The sequence below is a fragment of the Suncus etruscus genome, chromosome 18, assembly GCF_024139225.1.
Source record: "Suncus etruscus isolate mSunEtr1 chromosome 18, mSunEtr1.pri.cur, whole genome shotgun sequence".
In the NCBI taxonomy this organism is placed as follows: Eukaryota; Metazoa; Chordata; class Mammalia; order Eulipotyphla; family Soricidae; genus Suncus; species Suncus etruscus.
Window position 1 is genome coordinate 10,696,726 of NC_064865.1, and position 15,948 is coordinate 10,712,673.

Sequence of the window (15,948 nt, forward strand, 5' to 3'; positions counted from 1 at the left end):
GGTGTATGGGCAATGCCCATTCTTATGAGGCCTGAGCCAAGTCATTATGACCATGTTCAGGGTGTAAGGCCCCACTGCATTACAAAATTTGTGTTCCTATCTCTATTAGATAATAACTTGTTTGCATATGTAATGTTTTCTCATTTTAATGTGCCTATGCAAAAGGGGACAATGCCACAAGGTATTTATTATTGGTGCATCTGGGGGCTGAGGGAACAAGTCTAACAATCCCAGTAACTTGGCTCTAACATGAAAATATTAGTGCACTTTATATGGCTTATAATCAATCTTTGTCAAAGGCTCAGCTACTCTAACTTGGTCATAGGATTTATGCAAAGGACGGAATGCATGCTAGTTAGTTCAGGTAGAAAGGAATACTTACAAGGCTTACAGAAAGAATGGGCAGGAGCTGGAATTCAATGTACTGAGTACATACTTTGCATGCAGGAGTCCAGGTTTCAACCCTGGCACTGAATGGTCCTTTTTGTACCACTGGAAACTACTCCCAGCACAGAGATGGAAATTATCCATAACACTTGGGCCTGCCTTAAAAATAAATAGAAGCGGGGCCGGCGAGGTGGCGCTAGAGGTAAGGTGTCTGCCTTGCAAGCGCTAGCCAAGGATCAGGACCTCGGTTCGATCCCCCGGCGTCCCATATGGTTCCCCCAAGCCAGGGGCAATTTCTGAGCATATAGCCAGGAGTAACCTCTGAGCATCAAACGGGTGTGGCCCGTAAAACCAAAAAAAAAAAAATAAATAAATAGAAGCAATGGATCTTTGAAAAAAATATGACCCTGGGCTCAATTATAAAGAGCAAAGCCACATTTGGGACTGAGATGCATAGGGTTTTTGCCACCAGAAGTTCTCCCTGAATCAAAAAAACTCAGACTCAGCTACCAGCCTGATGGCCTCTACAACTATCCTGCACAAGGCCAAAGAGATGCTTTCTGCCCACTTGGCTCTTTCTAAAACTCTGAAACTGGAGTCTAATGGGGAATATGTCTAATTGATAGAAGCTCAGTAACATGCTTGGAAACCTCAGCTTCACAGAGAAATGTTCTTTCTAGCTTTATGACTCTACAGTACAGGAAGGCATGCTAACTGGTGATGGAAACAGGATTCCTCAAATTTTGGTTTTCTTGTCAGTTATGTTCTAGGTTCTTTTCTGGTGCTAAGATGATCTCTGAATAACTCATGACTTCAACCATTAAGTGGGTTATTTCTTACCTTGAGTTCTAGATGTGAATGTTGGGCTCTAATTTAATTTTAATAGAAGTCAACAACTATGAATAGTGAATGCAGTTACCAATCTATCCATGTATTCAATCCAGAAATTGGGAACATGGCTTTGCTTTTCATTTGGACGATTACTGAGATGGGCCATTGATTTATATTTTTCAGGCTTTCTATAACTTTGGGTGTGTGATATGACTTCATCTATCCCAAAGTAATCTGAACAGAGGTAATAGGAACCAGTTCATGTGACTCCCATTGAAATCTTTCATATATTAGATGCATTTTCTTTCCTCACTTACCAACAGAATGAAGAGAACTTAAAGAATCAAGGAAGGATAGAAACAAGAAGCTGGGACCCTAAATGACTCAGTGTAGTGCTGCTGTAATTCTCAGAACTAGTCTGCATTTTGCAATGATGTGAGAATGAATGTGTAAAATGAGGAGAGTGTGCTGCTCAACTCCAGCTGGGCAGGGGTGAGACAAGATTTCCTCTAATCCCAGCTGCTGTTCCACTCAATCTATTATGATATTTGATGTTAAACTTTCCAATGTTTAGCTGATTCCATATTCCAAAGGCCGGCTCCTTTCTGTGAATGATCTTGAAGAGGATTTATGGATTCTTCACAGGTCTGGCTTCATCTTTCCTGGAACTTTATTAAAGTCCTGATTCTTTCTGTCCTGATCTTTTTCTTGCCCTTCTAAGTGTCAGCACTATTTTGAGGTCTGAATGCTCTCATTTCTTTTTTCTTTCTTTCTTTCTTCTTTCTTTCTTTCTTTCTTTCTTTCTTTCTTTCTTTCTTTCTTTCTTTCTTTCTTTCTTTCTTTCTTTCTTTCTTTCTTTCTTTCTTTCTTTGTTTCTTCTTTCTTTCTTTCTTTCTTTCTTTCTTTCTTTCTTTCTTTCCTTCTTTCCTTCTTTCCTTCTTTCCTTCTTTCCTTCTTTCCTTCTTTCTTTCTTTCTTTCTCTTTCTTCTCTTTCTTTCTTTCTTTCTTTCTTTCTTTCTTTCTTTCTTTCTTTCTTTCTTTCTTTCTTTCTTTCTTTCTTTCTTTCTTTCTTTCTTTTATAATTTCTTTATTTAAACACCGCGATTACAAACATAATTGTAGTTGGGTTTCAGTCTTAACAAGAAAACCTCCCTTTTCTTAACCTTTCTCTATCTCTTGTTCAAAAGTGTTCCCCTCAATTAGTCTTTGCATGTTTAATCTCTTTCCAATCTCTGCCTCTCAAAAGACATGAGCTAACAATTTATTGTGAATTAACATGTAGCAATTTGGGGATTGTTTTATAACAGAATTTTGTGTGATACATAAGGGTTAAATTGCAGATTTTACTCCGCTCTTCATATCATCATTGAATTAAAGAATAATTATCTTGGTGTATTATTTTAGTAATAAAAAACATGAGTAAGAGCATAAATAAGTTGTTTAGCAGGTAACTAGGAGGCAGGACCATTATGGGAACTAGGTAAAGATGAATGGACCATAAATCTTAAGTTATGATTCAGAATAGAAGAGAAGGTCCCAGGTTAAATATTACCTGGGTTGAAAGGGAGATAAAGCAACTAAAAATGACTAAATTAACAAATGTTTCTATGGAACCTGAAACAGACTGTACTAAACATAAAGATTCCTAGCATCTGGGTTTTATTGCCATTTTGCCTCTATGTATCCCTCCCATAGGATGAATTGTAATAAAGTAACCAATAAAAACACTCCTCTATTTGCTTTCTCTTTGTCTCACAAGTGAAATGTGCTGCCAAGAATTTTTCTATATAAAGTTCTCTTTATACCTGCCCTGTGCCACAATTTCAAGGGATTGCCCAGTTGCAGTCCACTTATACGTTGATAATAAAATCTTGTGTTTTCACTTAAAATAATTTCAGTGTGATTGACTAAGCAAATTTTGTTACAATAGTCTAATAGCCAACTTAATACATCATAAAGCTTTAAGTCTCTACAGCCTTAGTTGAGGGCTGTTGAGTGACTTGCCTGCCTTGCCAAGAATATATCAACCAGCCAGACTTACATTCAGGCTTGGAGAAAAGATACACAGCTTCACAGAAAGACAACAGCTGAGGAAATTTACAGACTCAAACCAACCTTAATAGAACTAAAGATCTACTTAAGGCATAGCAGACTCAACAAACACAACAAACTCTTACAAAAAGATGACACTAAATACCATGACAATCATCTCTCTCAATTACAATGGACTAAATGCACCAGTTAAGAGACACAAAGTGACAAAAGAGATCAAAATGCTGAATCCAACATTGTTCTGCCTCCAAGAAACACATTTGAATACTCAAAGCAAAAATAGACTCAAAGTTAAAGGTTGGAGAAAATCATTCAAGCAAAAACTCCCTTAAAAGGCAGGAGTGATCATACTTATATTAGATGACAGAGACTTTAGAGTTAAAAAGGTAATAAAGGACAGAGATAGACACTTCCTGAAAATTAAGGTATATGTGCACTAGTAAGAAATCACATTCATAAACATATATGCACCCAAGGAAGGAGTAGAAAAGATATTTAAAACAATTGCTGACAGATATGAAGAAAGACATCAGTAGTAACACAATAATAGTAGAAGACTTCAACACTCCCAAGTCATGCCTTTTTAGGTCAACCAGGCTAAAACCCAGTAAGACTATACTAGCTCAAAAGAAGAGGTGGAAGAGAATGGCTTAGTAGATATATCTATATTTACCTATATCTATATATATATAGATATATCTACTAAGACATATATGTGTGTATATACGTGGATATATATACATATATATATATCTTCATTCCCAGAAAACAGCATACACATCCTTCTCCAATGTACATGAATCATTCTCCAAGACAGACTACATGATGGGCCATAAAATATACCAACAATAGAAATTCTGAGAAGTCAGAGGGAGAGCGAGATACAGAATAGTCTCACTTATCTATGGGCTTTAAGAAAAATAAAAGACATTGTTGTAATAATGCCCAGAGATGAGGACTGGAAGTACTGGCTCATGCATGCACTAACCTAGGATGGACCTCGATTCAATACCCTAGTGTCCCATATGGTCCTTCAAGCAAGGACTGATTTCTGAGTGCATAGCCAGGAGTAACCCCTGAATGTCACCAAGTGTGGCCCAGAAAGCAAAAATAAATAAATAAAAAAAAGAAAAAATAAAGAAAATGAATTGGGAGGATCAACATTATTAAACATAATTAAAATGGGAATATTCCCTAAAACATTATATAGGTTTAATGCAACCCCTCTAAAGATATCCATGATATTCTACAAAGAGGGGGAGAAGGGGATTAAACACTCCTGAGATTATTATAGAAAAACAAATGTCTACACATTGATGAAAACCCTTAGGAAAAATAAAGATGGGAGGCATCACTTTCCCCAACTTTAAGTTGTATTACAAAGAAATAGTCATCAAAACAACATGATATTGGAACAAAGATAGATGCTCAGATCAATGGAATAAATTTGAGTATTCAGAATAATCAATTAATCTTTGATAGAGGCAAAAAATGCAAAATGGAGCAAGGAAAGCCTCTTGAATAAATGGTGTTGAGACAACTGGTCAACTACATGTAAAGAAGTGAACTCAGACTGCTATCAAACACCATGCACAAAGGTCAAATCAAAATGGATTAAAGACCCAATATACAATAATGTATATAGAAGAAAACATAAGCAAAATACTCCATGATATTGAAATTGAAGGCATTTTCAAGGAGGAAACACCACTGTCCAAATAAGTGGAATCAGAGATAAACCAATGGGACTACATTAAACTGGATTTATGCAGACCCCCACATCTCCTGTGCGATTCACAATCTGATCATGTTGTACACAGTTAAATGTCTTTCCCAGATTCTACTTCCCAGAGAGTGTGAAGGGCAAATGCTTCATCCACTGCCCTGCTCTCTATGAACCAGACTTATCTGACCTTTAGTAACAGTCTCTATCCATCTCCACTCTAGCTGTAGCAAACTGGCAGGTTACTCAATGGTGCTTCCTCTTGCTTCGGAGTCTTGACAAATGCTTCCCTTCTAAGTGTGAGACCCTGAGATTTCTGATTTCCCCATGAAAGTTTCTGCTTTTGCTAAAACTGCTTACACTGATTTTCAGCTTCTGTATACTTCCTTCGTTAGCTTGTTTGCTTGTGGGAATGTGGCCTTCAAATAAGAGTTGGAGACAAAGGGAGACACATCAGTTGGGACCATTTGGCCTGGATGTTCCGTGTGGGTGTAAGAATGAAAAATAGGTAAAAGAGAACACATAAATCAATGTCTGTCACCATGGAATCAGGCTGTCTAAATTTTGACATTAAGTGGGACTTAATGGAATAGAAGATGTATTCTTTGAAATGTGGTAGGAAAATAACTGGGTGGATTTAGATTGATGCTGTACATTTGTATAACCTAAGTGGAATAGTGACTCAGGGTCCTTGACTGGAAGCCTGCTCTCAGGTGAAAGTATTAGATCCTTAGCTAGCTAAACAAACTGCCTCTGTGTTTTTCATTCTTATGTCTTTGTCTGAGCTTACCAATCCACCCTCTCTCTATCTCAAACCCATTCCCAACAGAAAGAGCATTTTTTTTTTTTTTTTTGGTTTTTGTGTCACACCGGACAGCACTCAGGGGTTACTCCTGGCTCAATGCTCAGAAATATCTCCTGGCAGGCTCAGGAGACCATATGGGATGCCGGAATTCAAACTACCATTCTTCTGAATGCAAGGCAAACACCCTACCTCCATGTTATCTCTCCGGCCTTTAAAAGGAACATTTTTATCTTATTCTTGTCTTTTGAAAACATAAAGAATTTCCCCCCAAGTGCAGTTTATAATCCACCTTCTGAGGAGGCTGTCTTGAATATAGGCAGGAGTGGGGGAGGAGGGAGGACATTGGTGGTGGGAATGTTGCACTGTTGAAGGAGGGTATTTTGTTTATGACTAAAACCCAACTACAATCATGCTTGTAGTTATGGTGTTTAAATAAAGATTTTATAAAAGAAAAAAAGTGTTTGAAATCCCTTTTAGGCACACCCATCTTCCAGGCTGAATTAGGCGACACCTCACTTTTCCTTTCCTGGCCTGCTGTGGCTCCTACTGTGTCCTCTGTCTCAGTATACTATTGCAACTGCCTAATTAGGTATCACTTCTCTCCACTAATTGATTTGATTCTCAAACTTGGAGATTGATTTTTAGACAGATGAATGACTCCAAGATAGCTTAGCAAACAAATGTTGTTTAAATCAATGAGTGACACTGAAAGGAATGAATGAATAAAACATTCTTTCTCTAGTACACAATTTATCTACGCTTTAGATGTGAAGTGAGGAATGTTAGGAAAGGAAACTAATTAAACAGTGATTAACTGGAACTTATTCAGAGGCAATGAACTCACAAATTTGAACACAATCAAAAATTGAACACAGACCTCACACAATTTCTTATAAAATAAGAAATTGTATTAGAGTGTCTGCACAAATTTGCATCTCACATTTATGCATTCTTTTCTCTTAGGCAAATCCATGAGAGTTCTTTTTTGTTCTTGAGTCGCACCTGACAGTGTTCAGGGCTTACTCATTGCTCTGTGCTCAGGGATCACTTCTTCCTGGCTCAGGTTATTGAACCCAGGTCTACCACATGCAAGGCAAACACCGTACCCACTCTACTATCTCTGATCCCACAAGAGTTCTTTGAAAGAACAAAGGAAGGGAAAGCAACCAATCTGTTCCAGACAATGCACAATGTCAACCCTTTTATGGACTAAAATGGGAAGAAGGAGAGAAAAGGCAAAGGTGGTCAGTCAGAAAAATGATGAGAAGTCAGTTTCAAGCAGGGGTGGGTGACTCATGCACTTTATTTATTATTGACATCTTCCCATTTGGAAATGCTTCACCACTAACTACACTAAAAAATAGAATTTATTGGGGCCGGAGAGATAGCATGGAGATAGGGTGTTTGCCTTGCATGCAGAAGGACTGTGGTTCGAATCCCAGCATCCCATATGACCCCCAAGCCTGCCAGGAGCGATTTCTGAGCGTAGAGCCAGAAAGCGTAGAGCACTGCTGGGTGTGACCCAAAAACTGAAACAAAATAAAAAAAATTAAAATCCCCTTCCTTTCTCACAGAATGAACATTAAAAATGAATAGATAACTTAAATCAATCAGATCCATGTTTTTCTTTTCTCACAAAAATTTGACAAAATGGTTTCACACAATGAATCTATTTTCTCTCTTTGTATGCTGTTGAAGTACATACAAATCGGGAGGCCAAAGAACGCTGAGAAAGGTTAACTAAACTTACAGAAAATGGATTTGCATGTGTAGTTGTAAAAAATAAAAGAAACTAAATCCAGAAGTGGTAGAAAGGGTCTTTTGGTATTCTTGTAATAGTAGAAAAGAAATGAGAAAGCAAAAACTTGGAAGAATAAAATGTAAGAATGAACTGGCCCAGTAGGATTTTCAGGATATGACTTTTTTTTTTTCCTTTTTTTTTTTAGAAGTGTGATGAAATGACCTTATGTTTTCACCAGACTCCAGCAAAGATACATGGTTTCAAGACTATGGCCTCAGAGTTGTGTTTGTTTTCACTACGGGTGTCATGTGGCCACAGACCTCTGTGCAGAAAGATGTGGGGCCCAGATTTGCTGGTTCAGGTTACACAGGCTTGCCAGCTCATTGGCTTAAGGAACTGCCTGAGTCTCACCCAACATGCTTGGTTTGGGCTCTGGATTGTGTTGCTTGGGGGTAGGTGAGTCAGAAGCAAACTGAACACTCTTCCAGCAGTTTCACTGACCAAGCCACTCCTCAGTTTCTATTTGTTTTGTGGGCAGTCTGGTCAATTTTGAGGTCTGGAAACTTCCGTGGAACAAACCACTGAATCTTCGGAAAGAGAAACACACGGATTCCCACACTTTTCTTCTGACCATTACAAAAAAAGTAGGGGCCAAAAGATAGCAGAGCAGGTAGGGGTTTGCCTTGCAAATGGATCTGAGTTCAATCACCTGCATCCCATGTGGTTCCCCGAGCCTGCTAGAAGTAATTCCTGAGCACAGAGCCAGGAGTCATCCTTCAGGACAGCAGGGTGTGGCCCAGAAAACAAACAAAATCTAATTTGTTTATCTATTGTAAAGCACAGCTATACCATTTAAACTTATTCGGGGGGTAATCAGTGTTCACATCTACTGGAACTCATGGCTTATTACTGGCTCTGCATTCAAGGATCACTCCTGGTGAGTTCTGGTCACCATATGCAGTGTCAGGGGTCAAATTTGAATCTGCTGCATAGAAGGCAAACTCCTATTAGCTATACTTTCTGGTCAAACAACTTCAACTTTTAACAAGGGTGTGTCAGTGCACACATCAGGATACTTGTCCAGATCATGCTCCTATAAGATCTGAATTTCTTTAGCTGCCTGCAGGGTGAGGACTTGTTAAAGTTTCAGGGGTCTCAAACTCGCGGCCCATGGGCCATTTTCAGCCCTCCGTACAACATTTTGTGGCCCTGCCCTAGAGGAATCTTTTTTTGTTTTGTTTTGTTTTAGTTGTTTGGGTCACACCCCCCAATGTTCAAGGCTTACTACTGACTTTGCGCTCAAGGATCACCCAGACTTTGCCTCCCGTGGCCCCCAGGTAAATTGAGTTTGACCCCACTAAGCCCTACTCTCTGCACTGCTCCTATGCCAAAATAAGTAGTTCACTCACAGTTAATCTACTTCCTACTAGTGGTAGCACATATTCAAAACTTGATCAGTGTGCCTCCCCTCCATCCCCATTAGAAGACAATTTGTCACAGAAATTCAAGTTGCAGGGGCTGGTGAGATAGTACAGTAGGTAGGGCAATTGCCTTGCACGGAGCTAATCTTGGCTTGATTACCAGCACCTGATATGGTTCGCTGTTCACTACCAGAAATAATTCCTGAGTGCAGAGCCAGAAGTAACCCCTGAGTATTGCTGGGTGAACCAACCCAAAATCAAACAAACAAACAAACAAAAAATTCAATTTCAGTACAGAGACCTTCACACAATATACCGAGGGCACTGTTGTAACACCCCACCTGGAAAACTTCTTTTCCAATCCCGCTCCCTCCTGTCCCTACAAAATCTTGATCTGAGTGCACCCTCCAGTAGTAGGTCTGCATTTCAATTTCCACTGCAGAGTTGGCCTCTTGGGAACCTCAATTGTGAGAGTGATGGCCAAAGAGGTCAAGTTGATCAAGCTGATCCCTCCACCTGTTGGCTGAAACTAATGACTCCCATCACTGATGGGACATTCCACTGAAGGTGGAACATTGATAAAACTGCACAAAGTAACTGTGAGAAGAGTTGGAAGGGAATCGCAATGCCCAAGGAAGCAGTAATTGAGAAGCGAAAGGGGACCTCAACCATGAGACCATTGCTATCAATTGCCATTGCTGAGGGCAAAAGATTTGGAAGACTAGGAATGTCTGGGGGTGATTTTTCAGCAAGTAAATGCTTAATATACAAACCTTATACAATTATACAAAGGAGGGCTTTCTTGGTGTTAGACTTTTCATTTCCTACCGTTGAGGACAGATGTTTGCTTCAAACAGGCTGACCCAGGACTGACCTGGGTTCAATCCCAGGCATCCCAAATGGTCTCCCTGAGCTATTTCTAAGAGCAGAGACAGGAGTAATCCCTGCACACCACTGGGTGTGACAGAAAAATCAAATAAATAAATATATAAAATAAAATAAAACTAACTCTTTATGGACAATAGCAGAATGTAAGAAGTCACAATGTCACATCAAATCCTATTGGGGTATCACAGTGTCTGCTAAAGGAAGAACATGTTTTTTAAAGATAAAAGATCTGCAGGACCAGCAGAAATAAAAATATGAGAGCATGTATGTGATTGGACTGTGAGCATCAAGAGGAAAAGGAATATAAAGTGAACTAAAGGAGTGATTTGACATGAGCATAAACTAAGGAAGTGTGACTTGGTATGGGACTTAGACTCTGGTAACGACCCCAGCACATCCCCTAAGGATGGATTTTAGGTACTTGGGCAAAGGAATACCAACACTCACTGAGTACAGAGTAAATACCAGGGCTTGCCCACAATTGCAGAGATTCATTGGGAGAATTTCTGTTCCTTTCTTTAGCACTTGAGGTTTCTGCAATTTATAGCTCTTGGCTCCCAAGAAGAGGAAGTTCCTCCTGTTAAACAGCAAGAACACTATTCAGATGCAAGTTGTGTCTGCTGCCTCATCACTTCCAGGTCTCTCTTGCCAAAAAATAAGCAGGCTGAGAAGTAAATCCTTTGCCTGAAGAATAATTCACGGAATCAAGTGGAGGATGTAAACTTGTTATATCGTGACAGCAGAGAGGAATATATTTGATCCCAGGCCATCTTTCCACTAACAGCACCCTTTGCCTGAGAAAGGAAAGGTGGTTTACAGGTGAATTTTCTACTTGCAAAAGTGTCTGCTGGGAGCAAGAGGCCCATATCATAGACTAAAGAAGATGAATGGAGAATCAATGGAGAATGAAACAGAGCCTTTGGATTAGTTGTTTGTGGTGGGGACTTTTGTCTTTTGCATAAACCAGCTTCTTATAGGGTAAGATATCCACCAAGCTGGAGTCAACTGCTTCTTTCAAAGTCAACCCCACTTCTTAGGCTGAGTTCCCCCCTTCAGAGCTCCTCCTGATATTGCATAGCAGTCCACCTTTCCATTCAATGCCCACCATTCATTCCTGCTGCCATTAATCACCCAGGGATGATGATCCTGAGAGTGCCTCATATATATCTATTTAGGTCACATTAGGAAGTGCTCGAAACATAATGAATTCTATGAGCTCAATGCTCAAGGATCACTCCTGGCAGTTCTCAGGAACCATATACCATACTGGAGATTGAACAAATGGTACTACAAGAGCCTTAACCTCTGTACTGTCTCTCCACTCCCTTGACACATATTTTTACTGTAGAATATATTATATTTTAAATTAATGTTTTCCTACCAATCACTACCTTTTCCCTTATTCTTTTCTTTTTTTGGGTCACACCCGGCAGCACTCAGGGATTACTCCTGGCTCTATGCTCAGAAATTGCTCCTGGCAGGCTCAGGGGACCATATGGGATGCTGGGATTTGAACCACCATCCTTCTTACAAAATCTAAGAGTGAATAAACATTGCTTGTTTTGGCAGCACATATACTAAAATTGGAATGATACAGAGAAGATTAGCATGGCCCCTGCATAAAGATGACATGCAAATTTGTGAAGCATTCTATATTTAAAAAAAAAAAGAGTGAATAAACAGTTTGGGTGTTCATTGTCAAGTCTTGGTATCTATAGCAAATTGCTTTCCAAAAAACTTTATAGCAACTTATACTACTGCATGAAGGAGCATTTCAGTAAATCTCTCCATCATTTGAAATTATGACTAGGATTTGAGAGCTAATTCAAAGGAGTGAAGAGTCTATCTGGTCTGTACAGGATCCTAGATTTTATCCCTTAGCACCACAGGTGCCTTGAAATCTCCAGCATTGTTAAGGGGCCCCAAAAATCAAACAAGCAAAAAAATAAATAATAATTATAGAATTTGTTGATGGTTAAATAAATGTAAAAATAATACCCTACTAATGTGACTTTTATAGAGTATATACTTTTTAAAAGGGTGTTGGGATACCACCCAACTGTCCTCAGCTCTTACTTTTGACTGCTCAGAGATTTCTCCTGATAGTGCTTGAAGGATCATATAAAATGCAGGGATTGAACCTGGGTCAACCCAAATATCTTGTCTGTACTATCTCTCTAGCTTTCTTTATTATATACTTTATACTTTTGTGCCTCTTTTCTAAAGATCATGGCTGAAATTCTATTATAATAATTACTGTTTGCATTTGGTTTTGTGTGTCAACATTCCTGGTAATGTTAAAACAGCATTTTTCTTATATTAGAAGTCACTATCTCAACACCATCAACAAATTAAAGAGAGCTGAAGAGTTTCTGGTGAGGAAAGTTCAAATAAAAACAATTTGATAATCAACTGACTAAAGCATTACAGTGGACAGGGTATCAATATCTGTCCCTATTTATGTTATTTGAGAATGTTCTAGGTCATCTAACAATGCAGAAACCTTATAGTAGGCCACACCTTATTTTTTTTGTTAGTTTCACTCATCTATAAGTTTTAAGAAAAATTAAAGACATTACTGTATGGGCCGGGCGGTGGCGCTGGAGGTAAGGTGCCTGCCTTACCTGCGCTAGCCTAGGAGACGGACCGAGGTTCGATCCCCCGGCGTCCCATATGGTCCCCCAAGCCAGGAGCGACTTCTGAGCGCATAGCCAGGAGTAACCCCTGAGCGTTACCGGGTGTGGCCCAAAAACCAAAAAAAAAAAAAAAAAAAGACATTACTGTAATAAGGCTCAGAGACAATAAGGGACTGGAAGGGCTGGAAGGACAGACTCACAATTTGAAGCTCACCACAAAGAGTGGTGCACTTTGTTAGGGAAATAGGTACACTAACAACTAGCATGACAATGTTAAAGAATGAGAGAAGTAGAATGCCCGTCTTGAATACAGGCAGGGGGAGGAGGGAGAGGGCGTTAGTGGTGGGAATGTTGCACTGGTGAAGGGGGGTATTCTGTTTATGACTGAAACCCAACTACAAACATGCTTGTAATCATTGTGCTTAAATAAAGATTTATATTTTAAAAAATGTAAGTTGGAAATGCTAGAAACCAATATCCCCCTTATGCCCTAGAAAATTCTGTATCAAGTCTTTCCTAGAAGCATCTGCATTATTTTTAATCTTGTCTGGAGTTTTGGAGTCAGTAGCTCAGACAGCCCCAGGTTGAGCAGCTCAAGTCACCTACTCCCAGGAAGACAATATTCTGTGTTTGGAAGAAGATGTATAGAGGCTTCTAACTAATTCACATTTCAACTATGCTGCAACTGATGACCATATTGTGAAGTTCCAATATGTAGAGATTCAACAATAAGTCTTACTCATATGTCCACTCCTCGGGCATCACCTGGAAAAAGGTTGTGAAAGAAGCTAGAAACTGTCGTGAAACTACAGTCCTGATGGGAAAAATGAGCAGAAAAAAAAGTGAGCAGAAATGCCAGAATTTCTCAAGAAAAGCTCAAAGCATGGCACGGTGACTTGGATCAATGGTATTGGTCATCTCACAGACTGGATTCAAGTCTTAGAATCTCTTTAGATTCTAAATCTTAGAATCACTTCTCACTACTGTGTTTGTCCTTGAAGTAGCTGAATGACCCATCAGACTTTCAGTTTCCTCATTTATAAAACAGAGGCGTAGCCTTGGGCACAGAATCTCCTGGGGATGAAAGGATAGAAAGCACTAAGTACTTGGCACATTCCCAGGCACATCATGCCTGCTCAAAAGCGCTAGAAAGTTTTATTATTGCCTCTCTCTCTCTCTTTCTTGTCTTAAAAGTAGTGAGAGTCCTCTGGGGGAACATGGGAAGTTTCTTAAGCAGCAAATAACAGTCAGAAAGAAGGTTCCAGTTAGTGGTAACATTCTTCACGTATATCCTAAAAAATAATCAACAAATTTGAGACTGAATTTACTGCATGATCATCACAGATTTCATGCTCCCAATGTTTTTCTACAAAAGGATGGGTTGATGAAAACTGGTCTATACTGTGGTTTTGGGAACTGTGCAAGGATTGAGAAAGGGGAATATGATGGTGGAGAGTGTGAGATATCAGACCATTGTATGTACAAAATTCCTCTATCATTAATAGTATTATACAACATAGAGCCTAAATATTTTAAAGCAAATGATAGTTATTAAGGAATTTTTAAATGATGTGGTATTACCTAGAAATAATTTACTACTAAACTGTCTTTGGCACAAAAATAGGATGTATGGAATGCTTATAAATGATCTGTTTAAAACATGGTGATGGTAGGGCCCGGAGAGCTAGCACAGCGGTGTTTGCCTTGCAAGCAGCTGATCCAGGACCTAAGGTGGCTGGTTCGAATCCCGGTGTCCCATATGGTCCCCCGTGCCTGCCAGGAGCTATTTCTGAGCAGACAGCCAGGAGTAACCCCTGAACACCACCGGGTGTGGCCCAAAAACAAAAAAAAAACAACAAAAAACATGGTGATGGTAGAGGCAATCTGGGGTGAAGAGGACAGAAGGGAAATTGGGGAAATCAGTGATGGGAAATGAACACTAATGAAGAGATGGGTGCTGGAATACTGTATGACCGAAACCCAATCATAAACAACTTTCTAACTCTGGGTCTCATGGTTATTTTTTAACAACAACAACAACAACAATAACAATAAAACATGGTGGTGAGAGACCAGAAGATAGTACAGTTGTTAGGGAATATGCCTGGTATGTGTCTCATCAAGGAATGATTCCTAGAACCTCTTGATCCCCCAGCATGGCTGGGTGGTGTAGCCCTGGAGTTCCCTGAACTCCTCCAGGGTGACCTGGGTAATCCCAGCACTGAAGAACCAGAGCAACACCCCACTCTCAGACTCTTGAATTGACCTTCCAATTTAGATGTTCAGAATTGCTAGTTGGACTCAAAGGCCTTCTGATCACCTCTTGGGAGGCCCTACCCCATCCATGTAAATAAATAAAAGTGTGGCTTCGGTTTGTGTGAAATACGGGTTTTCCTGCTATTGCCTCTTTATCTCTGAGACCAGCTGCAGGGAAGGCATCTATCTCGGTGACTTCCAACAACTATCTGCAGAGGTGACAAGATGCTTTCTGCACTGGCCAGGGGAAGAATTGATGAGGTGTCTGATACTGCCAGCTTCTCAGCAAAAAGGAACAAAAGGCAGGGCTGCCTTTTTGTCCTGCTTCTCTCAACCACTGCCGATATCCATTCTAACCCCTCTTACATTCCTCAGAGATTACATTCTCATAAATTATGATAAATTCTCATAAATTATGAGAATGTGCAGAGAAACTTTCTTAGCCTCAACCATGCATAGGTTAGGCAGCTCTTTACTACTGAGCTTGCACATGTTTCTGTTATACATCATATGCACATATACAAGATATGTGCGTTACTTAAAATGTCATGGATTTCAGTTTATGTTTATCAGAAAGTGAAGGTTAGAAAATAGACATTCTGGGCCTGGAGAGATAGCACAGCGGCATTTGCCTTGCAAGCAGCCGATCCAGGACCAAAGGTGGTTAGTTTGAATCCCGGTGTCCCATATGGTCCCCCGTGCCTGCCAGCAGCTATTTTTGAGCAGACAGCCAGGAGTAACCCCTGAGCACCACCAAGTGTGACCCAAAAACAAAAAAAAAAATAGACATTTTGGACATGATCATCTATCATGTAAATTTAATTTGAGTGAGGGTAGGAGAAGATGGAAGGGAAACTGGAGGTATTGGTGGTGGAAAATATGCACTAGTGAAGTACATTGTATGACTGAAATTAAATCATGAACAATTTCAAGACCATGATTCTTAAATAAAGTAATTATAAAAATGATGTTAAATAAGAATCAAATTTAACATTAAAATTTTAATTTGAGCTATAAGATCACAGAATCTCATTTTTTGTTTGTTTTTAATGCCAGGCCTGGTGGTGCCTAGACTCTATCCTTAAGAATCACTCCCAACTTGGCTTGAGAGATAATATATGTGCCAGGAACTGAACCTGAGTCCACGGTGTGCAAGACAAGTACTCTATGTACTATACTCTTGTACTGACTCTAGGATCCCTTTTTTT

General features: G+C 39.6%; 1 non-coding gene across 1 annotated transcript; it reads left to right on the forward strand.

The window, feature by feature from the left end:
- The first annotated feature begins 11,401 nt into the window (after window positions 1-11,401).
- LOC125996720 (U6 spliceosomal RNA) lies at window positions 11,402-11,508 on the forward strand. Its single transcript, XR_007491401.1, has one exon. It is a non-coding gene; the product is annotated as a U6 spliceosomal RNA (small nuclear RNA).
- Window positions 11,509-15,948: the final 4,440 nt, after the last annotated feature.